Consider the following 9,436-nt stretch of genomic DNA (forward strand, 5'->3'; position numbering starts at 1 on the left):
TCTTCTTCAGTTTCTATCATGTTCCCTTACGAACTATCTAGCCTTGTTCACACTGTCATCCCCAAATACATTTTTTGTGAAGTTAAAAAGTAAAAAATAACAACAACAAAAAAAGTTGTTTGCAAGACAGACCCAAACCAGGATTTTAAATCAGGTTTATCTTCTGGTCTGGAAAGACACAGATGTGCTATTTTTCTGCAAAAATATACATTTGTAATAGTTGATGTTTGAATAACTGCACGATGCACAGTCCCAGTAGAGCTGACTTGATCGTATTTGTCACTGGCTAACGTACTTCTCAATTTGAGTGCTGAGCTCATACATTACCATAATTTCTGGTGAATAAGACACACTAGTGGCTAAGCCACACCCACTAAATTTGGACAGAAAAACATATACATTTTATTTTCCTATAAGCCGCCATGTCCACGTCATAAAATTGCATATTGTGGCGTGCGTGAGTCTGTGAGGACCAGATAGGTCTTTATTTGACAGGAGCCAATTAAGAAAACTCACAACTCGCTTGTCAACCCACAGGAAACTGCAGGAGGTTACAACTTTTGCGTGTTAAGTTGCTGTGTGATGATTTTAGCATTCTTTCTAAGATGACACTGCGAGTCAGACTTGTTATATTGAGTAATGACCTCCTGCTACTACCTTCATATTTTAAAGTCTAGTTTAAAGTCTAGTTTTTTTTTCAAGGCAGTGGCTGTAACTTATAACTTGCATGAGTAGTGATCGCAAAGTACACGCTTCCACACTTTTGTCCGTGACTGTGCTGTTTGAATTTGTGAATTATTTTATGCTATGGATTTCAATTATGAGAAGTCGAGGTTGCATAAAGCTATCATTACATTTTCATCATTCTGTGTTGTGACCCTGGCTCACCTCTTCCAATAGTGCCAGATGAGACGTTTACAGAGCTTGAACATGAATCAGGGTGCACACAAAAGCCAAACATACCTGATTTCAGTGGGCTCCATGTGTGATTTGAATGGCAGAGTCTGCGTAAGCCCTAAATGTGGCATTTAAGTGCACCTGTCACAAAATGATATTTAGGGTAATCAGGATCGCTCCTACCTACACACAGAATACGCGCTGTACCTAGGGCACAACAATCCAAATGTGCAAAGAGAGAGCATTGTTTCTGTGAAGCATGGAGCACCAAGTCAGCCTGAGGCAGGACAGAAAAAAACAAGGAAAAGATAAAATCCAAATAAAATTCTGCTGAAGGCCACAATTTGGCCAAGGGCCTGAGATATTGTTTATCCATTTGGGAATCAAACCTGCATGCTGTCAGAAAACGAATGTAAGATACGCAATCTCCTTCCTGTATGTCGGTCTTGTGGTCTTCGGCACAGTTTTTGGTTACTTGGTTGTTTAGTTGAGTGTCAATGAGTGTCAATGAGTGTCATGTCAATGAGTAAAAAAACCCATTACTGTGTGTGTTGGTGGTCACTTTGGAATGGGTCTTTAGTACCTGGGTGGAAAGTATTGGGCAGTATTTCCTGATTTTTATGTTATTAAAAAATGATATACAGTGTTTTGTGGCCTGGGTCGTAAATCAGCTTGTATGGTAATCAGGCTACAGCAATCCCAGCTTCAGGACATCTTCAGTATATAAAGTGGATAATGAATAAAGCTCAGCCTATTACACTTACTTATCCTGATCATTCACTTTATGAGGTTTTTAGCCCTCCTTTCACCTTACTGGAAGGTGCATGATGATGCTAAAAAATACGCAGCAAGCCGATCTCTCTCTTTCTTTTAGTTCCGTTGCTATTGACAAGCTCTGGTAGCAAGGCTGCCAACTTGCTGACAAAACAGTCTTTTTCAAAAAGTAAAATTGATTAATGCGGTCAAAAGCATCCAAAACATCACACAGTAAAGTTTAGGCTGAAAAGAATGAAGATAAATGTGTGTGATATGATAGTATATACGTATATGACAGAATAAAAATATTTATACTCTATTCATACTCATACCGCTTTTCCCCAATTTTCTCGCCTTACTTTGTTTTGCTACGGTGACCAAGAAGTGGAAAACATGTTAACAAAAAGTAAACCAAATTACTATTAGACCACCCGGAAAGGAATTGTATCCCAGTTATACCTTCATTAAAATATTTGATAGACTTCTATAGTACATCTGTTCCTTCCGTCTGGTAAGTACCATTTAACAACTACAACGATCTGCCACATGCGCAACAAAATTGCATCAAGCAGCTCAACTGTGTGCCACAAAATAGGCAAAACATGTCCTCCATTAACACTCTGATTTTCCCTTCAGGGTTCGCCACAGCAAATCAATCTCCTCCATCCAACCCTGTCGTTCGCATCTGTCTCTCTCACACCAACTACCCTCATGTCCTCCTTCACTCCATCCATAAACCTCCTCTTTGGTCTTCCTCTACGCCTCCTACCTGGCAGCTCTAAACGCAGCTTCCTTCTACCAATATATTCACTATCTCTCCTCTGGTCCGAACCATCTCAGTCTGGCCTCTTCGACTTTATCTCCGAGGCCTCTAACATGTAATTTTCCTCTGATGTACTCGTTCCCGATCCTATCCATCCTGGTCACTCCCAATGAGAACCTCAGGATTCTCATTTTTGCTACTTCCAGTTCTGCTTCCTGTCTTACCTCATTGGCACTGTCTCTAGACCTCTGATGTACTCATTCCCGATCCTATCCATCCTGGTCACTCCCAATGAGAACCTCAGGATTCTCATCTTTGCTACCTCCAGTTCTGCTTCCTGTCTTACCTCAGTGGCACTGTCTCTAGACCAAAGCAAAATAAATCAGATGGTTGTGAACATAAAGTGAAAGACCATTTGTGAAACAATGTGTACAAATGTAAAAAGCAATTTAATCAATTTACTTGTCGTAAAATACAGAAAATGAATGGTCCAATGGAATCTAGCAAGTGCTTACCCCTGGACGCATGTTACTTTGGCATTCTCTGACTGCAACAGATGTCTGTGGGAGTGTTGCTGCTCACTTGTAACAACACAGCCAGCCGGATATGACCCTGAAAAGGAGTAAATAGTTTTAGAAAATGAAAGATTAATGTAAGTGGGCATGTTGAGGTCTTCCAGGAGCTGGCTGCATTGGAGACGCTGCATATTTTCCCAGCCAAATGACCTGCCTAAAGCACCAGGAATCCCGCAGCAGATGTTTTGATATAACGTTAGAGGACGAAAACATTGATCACTTGGCTGACTGCATTTGGTTTGCAAAAGAGATGGGAATAAATAGGGGCAGCAGAGTACATAGTGGGTCCAGCAACAGCTACAAGATTTACATATCTTTTGGAAGCAAACAAAATCACTTTTAGTGTGGTGGCTAGCTTGGCCATACTGTCAGGCACAATACTGCATCTTCTTATTACCTGTCCCTGCTGCATGATTTGCCACAGCAGGACGTGACCACATTGGGAAAATATTGTTTAATACATGGTTGCACATTTAGATAAGTTAATTTAGGTAGATGACTTGCTGAGCAGACCATTTTGATGCGGAGGTTACATACAATTACACTTGAGTGCAGTCCAGGACAGCTTGCACCCTCACTATATGACCCAAAGCAGCTCCAATTATAATGATAGGCATGCCCCTCCCATCAAAAGATGAAGAAATTTTATTATTTCATATCAGCTGGAAATACCCAAAAGGGACGATATAGTGGAATATTATACACTCCCTACCAATATGCTTAAATATGACATGCATGAATATTACTTTGCTGCTAACATCGTATTAAAAATGCCCCAAAAGTGTTTACTATAAAACTAGGTCCACTCTAATGAGATCCAATTCCAAATCTGTTTCATGATGATGATGATGTCAGGGAGCCTGAAACTTTATCCAGAACCTCACCAAAATGTGATGTACCTTGGTCCCATATCCCACCTCTCTACAAAGTTTGAATTGGCTGTTTTCATATGTCAAAGCATTAAGTTCCATCCATATCCATTGCAGGGTACACTCTGGACTGGTCAAACATGGGGCACGTATGAACAATTCACAACTTTAAAGTCTCTAATTAAACGAAAGGGGAAGTCACATCCCGACGTATATGCTCCTACTTGGTGGCTACGATGATTAATGATGATTAATGAGCCTTGCCCGTCCATGAAGGGCGACTCTTCCCACTGTACACTCTGGTTCTCCAATTACCTTAGGAAACCAGTACGGCCAGATAGTGGTCTGCATGAGCCTTGTACGTAAGAACCCCACGCATCCCAGTGAGTGAAACATACGACATTGCATGAGTGACATTCCCACAGTCACGATCTAAAAGCTACCAATTTTTGACAATCCAGTCCGGTTTGCCGTGAAATGCTGTTTAACACTAACTCCGGTAGATGCAGTGGTGAGCTCTATTCCGGCTGCAGAAACCCACAACCTGACCAAAGAGCGCTCCCGCATTTGGGAAAAAAAAAGTTAGACCCCACATGGATTCTTTTCTGTTGTGTCGTAGGGCCGCCGGAGATGGAGCTGCACCACACGGACTTAGTGTGAGCCTACACTAGGGATTTCAATCTTGTGGAATGCTTCGGGTGGTCCCGTGATTGATTCAGTGTGAGGTAAGTAAGTATACGACACATTTGCAACCCCTTTGAGTACCCTACTTCCTCTTCGTGCTGGCCGCAGCCAACACATTTCCCCAAAATCAGAAAGCCTGTGTGTGTGATAACACGTACGTCGGGATGTAAGTCCTGCTTAACATGCACGTTGCTGTACCTGGAGAAAACCCATGCACGCCAATGGGGACGAACTCCACATCGAGACCCTCAGCATGCTAATCACGATGCCATTGTGCCCCTGCGACACTGACAGTGTCAATCAAAATGTGCACAATTACCTTTATTAAAATAATTATAATACAGTGCTTCCATTAAATGCAAGTCTACCAAATATTGTGGCTTGAAGCTATTAGCATACACAAGTTTATGTAACCGTATGCACGTTTTGCATTAGTCACTGACTTTGGATTGCAAAATCCAAATCCACACAAATGCCTGCGCCCAGCCTCCCTAAAGACCTAACTAATCTCTTCCTCTTCATAATATTTGGGATGTATAAGCGCAGTGAAATGTGCCCTAGAGCCAATAAAAAGCTACCTCACAGTATCTGGTTCACAGAAAGAACATCTCTTCTCTCATCTGGAAGGGTAGTTATCAGGAGTGATAAAGAAAAGGAAAAAGGCAAAACTCCACCAACATAATGGAGGCATCTAAAAATCAACATAATTGACATAATTCACATTTGACTGCTTGAATACGTCTGTTATCACAAAATATTGGATGATTTAAGTGTGTTAAAACCTGTGTTAATACAGCTATTATGTCTGACTCGCACTGCCACTTCTATTTCTTCACTGAATTGGTCCCGAGGAGCTCAAACACAATCCATTCTAGGAAGCTGTTTTACTGATAAAATAGCCTCTTTTCCACCAACATTTACAGGAACTGAGGAACTGTGTTTGTGCAGGCTTTTTAATACAAATTCTTGCTTCTCCCACAGTCTAAAAAAAAATGTCAGTAGAGGTCTAAATGTGAACGCTTCTCTCTTACAAATCAGCCCAGTGATTGGCAGGTGGTCGGTCCAAATGATTGCCTGTCTCTCAGGCTATCTAAGATAGACTCACTCTTCCAAGTGACCATGAGCAATATAAATGCGAGTAAAAAAAAAAAAATGGATGGATTGTGCCAATATGTCTTGTAATAGTTTTTAGAACCACATAAGCTGCAGTGAGTGGGCTGAAAACATCACCTTCACACTGAACACTGAGTTACAGTGTAGGACAGGCCAATGAGAGGCCGTGCGGGCAAGTTCATTCAGATGAGAATGAAGATTTTTGAAATATTCTATCAATACACAAATCCCTCGTTTATTGCGGTTAATTGGTTCCAGAGCCGACCGTGATAATTGCATTTCCGCAAAGTAGGATTCCTTATTTATAAATTGAATATTTTTTATAATTAGAGCATATAAAGCCAGTTTGCAAACTTCTAAATAGGTTATTATACATTATTCGAGGCCACTAGACACCCCTTGAGTCACCTTTACCCTCATATTACCCAATATCGTAGACATAATAAGAGTAAATAAACCGTTTAAGGCAGTGCTGGTGTATTTTGCTACAAATGTGTTCCCTAGGGGAGTTGAGTTTTAGCTTGGCGTGGATGACTGCAGCAACAGCCTGTGATTTTATTAGGGATTTTTATGAAGGCTTTTATTATTATTCAAACCTGCGATAAAATTTTGCCCGTCTTTCTGGCAATCAAATCTGGAGTTAGTGTCTCAACGAACATTGCAGTAAAAGTAACATTAGTGACACCTAGTGACCCATGTAAAATACTACATATCATCCACTGCGTCTTTCAATACGTCTTCCGAATGCCTTATATGTGTATTTTAGTTCGTCGAAATTCCCTTTCTTACTTCCATTTCAGAATGTTCGTAATTATTTTGGTGAAACTCACTGCAACATATAATAAAAAGGTCAAAGAACATCACGAGGTTTGTGCCAGTGGTATGGCTTAGTATCTCATTGACCCTCCATAATCTTATAGACACTTCTCTACCTCAAGTGTTTTGTAGGGAGAGAAAGTATTTGGCATGATGGTGAGATTTGTAAAAACTGATACTGAAAGGCAAAAATTAAGAGGTTATGTTAGCTCCCCCCCCACCCCGTCCCACTTTTGATAACTTTCTGCGATAATTCTCAGTGAGAGTCTATCCCAGCTGAGGCAAGAGGCGGGGTACACCCTGGACTGGTCGCCAGCCAATCACAGGGCACATATAGTCAAACAACCATTCACACTCACATTCATACCTATGGACAATTTGGAGTTGCCAATTAACCTAGCATGTTTTTGGAATGTGGGAGGAAACTGGAGTACCCGGCGAAAACCCATGCATGCATGGGGAGAACATGCAAACTCCACACGCTAACCACTTGTCCACCGTGTGGCCATATTGATTTCGTAGTATTGATATATGGACACAAGTGTCATCGAGTATCTAATGTAGCTTTTGTGCTGCAACACCTTCTGGTCGCCTAAAAGTCACATGATCACTGACCAGATGAGAGGTGACTCCATGATGGAGTCGACTTGTTAAGCTACTTGTGATATTTCAAGCCCAAACCACATATTACTTTATTTTTACACTGTGCAATCTACTATTTTATACATTTAATTTTGATCATAAACACCAGATGTTTGATTGATTTCAGACCTCAAAAATGGGTTTGGACATGCTTGATTTCCAGAAGGCGAGTTGCAATACCACAAGTAGTGAAGATGGCTTCACTGAGGGCATCCATTGTCTGGAACTGATGTCCATTTTTGTAAACTTCCCTCCCAATCCATCTTTTTCCATGCCAGTAATGTTGAAAGCAATCACAACCAATACTTCATTTCACATTTAATGTCCTTTAAAAAAAAAAAAACATGGGTATTGTATTGAATAAGAAAATGTGGTATCGTCCATCGCTGTGCACGACTGAGTCACAATGTATTTATTATATGCAGCAAACAGCATCATGTCACTGTTTCGTGGTAACAGGTTTTTATTTATAGTATAAACTGTTTTTTTTTCCATCCACCTGAAGTGACAGTATTGCCATGACACAGTCGATTTACGTGCGTTTAGTTCAGCACGCTGTGGCTTTTATGTACAGTATGTCTGTGTCATTCCTCTCTGCAGTGTATGCAGTGTCCCCTCTCATGGGCCACTTCTCAGTCATTGTCCTCCACTGCTCTTTTGCATGATGCAGCAGGTTCATCAGTGATGGCAGTACAGCGTTTATTAAAAAAGGATTATGCAAATGTCAGACAGAAAAACAGGTCAAAACTACAACAAAAGAAGTAGTAATGAAGTTTTCTTGTACTCTACAATCGTCTTTGAGCAGAGTAATGTACAAAGACTATCAGTATAGAATATTTTTATCATTACCAGGCCAGTATCTCTGTGACTCATACTTTTTGCTTAATTTTTTTCAAGATCATGGAATGATTTTAATCAGAATAAGATCAGATTTTTGCACTTTGTACGGCAATTATTGTTTTTTTTTTGTCTTCTTGTTTCTTCTTGTTTTGCACTAATCAACCAATCAGGACTGACTCTTCTCTGTGATTAACCAATCAGAATCGGGGGCCTGTAAGCTGGCCCTTAATAGCAAATTAGAAGTCTGATTGGCAAAAAAATAAATAAATAATTCCCACCCCATTGCAGATAGTGTCTATGTGACTAGGGCCCAGGGCCACCACACCTGATTCTGAAGGCCTTGGGTAGTTTACATTCATATAACAACAAATCTGAGTGTGCCAAATACCTTTCAACATGTTTCGATGCTCTTGATTGCGCTCATTGCGTCAGAAGGTTGTGTAATCAAATATTTGGCTCCTCCGGTTCAATGCTGGCAACGCAGGTAGAATAACATCCATCCTCTCTAGAGAGGACTGGTTCCAGAGCCCTTGCCGCAGGTCAAGGTGAGTCCTACTATGTCCAGCTGAAACTTTTTTCCACCTCGCACACCTGGTCAAGTGCCTTCCCCACCAGAGAGGTGACATTTCACGTACCCAGGGCAAGCTTCTGCAACGCAGTATCGAACTGCCACCAACTTCACGCTGCACCCGACCCCTTTGGCCCCTTAATAAAGCCCATTTGAAAAATATCAACATTGTCCAAAGTGCTGTACAAATAGGCTTAGCTAAGCTAGCTAATAATATTCATTCATTCATTCATTCATTCATTTTCTACCGCTTATCCTCACAAGGGTCACGTGGGTGCTGGAGCCTATCCCAACTGTCTTTTGGGCGAGAGGCGGGGTACACCCTGGACTGGTCGCCAGCCAATCACAGGGCATATATAGACGCTAATAATATTATTATGATTAAAAATAAAAGAAAATGAAACTTTTGACAAATGGCTTCTCTTCTCTGTCCAGCATATATTAAAAATATATCTAAAACAACTTTAACTCTAAGTCACATTTTCTTCTTCATTTTCTTCAGGCTTTTCATCTTTTAAACACGTGTTACAACCAAGAAGCATTCTGAAGCCTAGACTGTCCCAATTCTCATTGTTCCAGTTGAGTTGTTTGTCATCATTCATGTATTTATGACACTTTCATATCAGGGGAGCACCTCAGCATATGCACAATCACTTGAAAAGTAAGCATATAAATAATCATAGTAAACTTGAAAAAAATAGAGTAAACAATGCAAGATAGGAAAGATAAGATAAATAGAGCTCGTGTGGGGATGGAATGATCTGCTTATTCTTTCAGTGGAAAGGGATAGTGATAGTAATCTGCCACTGAAACGGCTTTTCTATCAGGACACGATGCTGATCCATGCTGATGCTGCCAATCCGAACACTGAGGGTTAGTGTGTAGTAGGAGCAAGTAAGCATCAGCTTGTGGT

The sequence above is a fragment of the Doryrhamphus excisus genome, chromosome 5 (genome assembly GCF_030265055.1).
Source record: "Doryrhamphus excisus isolate RoL2022-K1 chromosome 5, RoL_Dexc_1.0, whole genome shotgun sequence".
Classification (NCBI taxonomy): Eukaryota; Metazoa; Chordata; class Actinopteri; order Syngnathiformes; family Syngnathidae; genus Doryrhamphus; species Doryrhamphus excisus.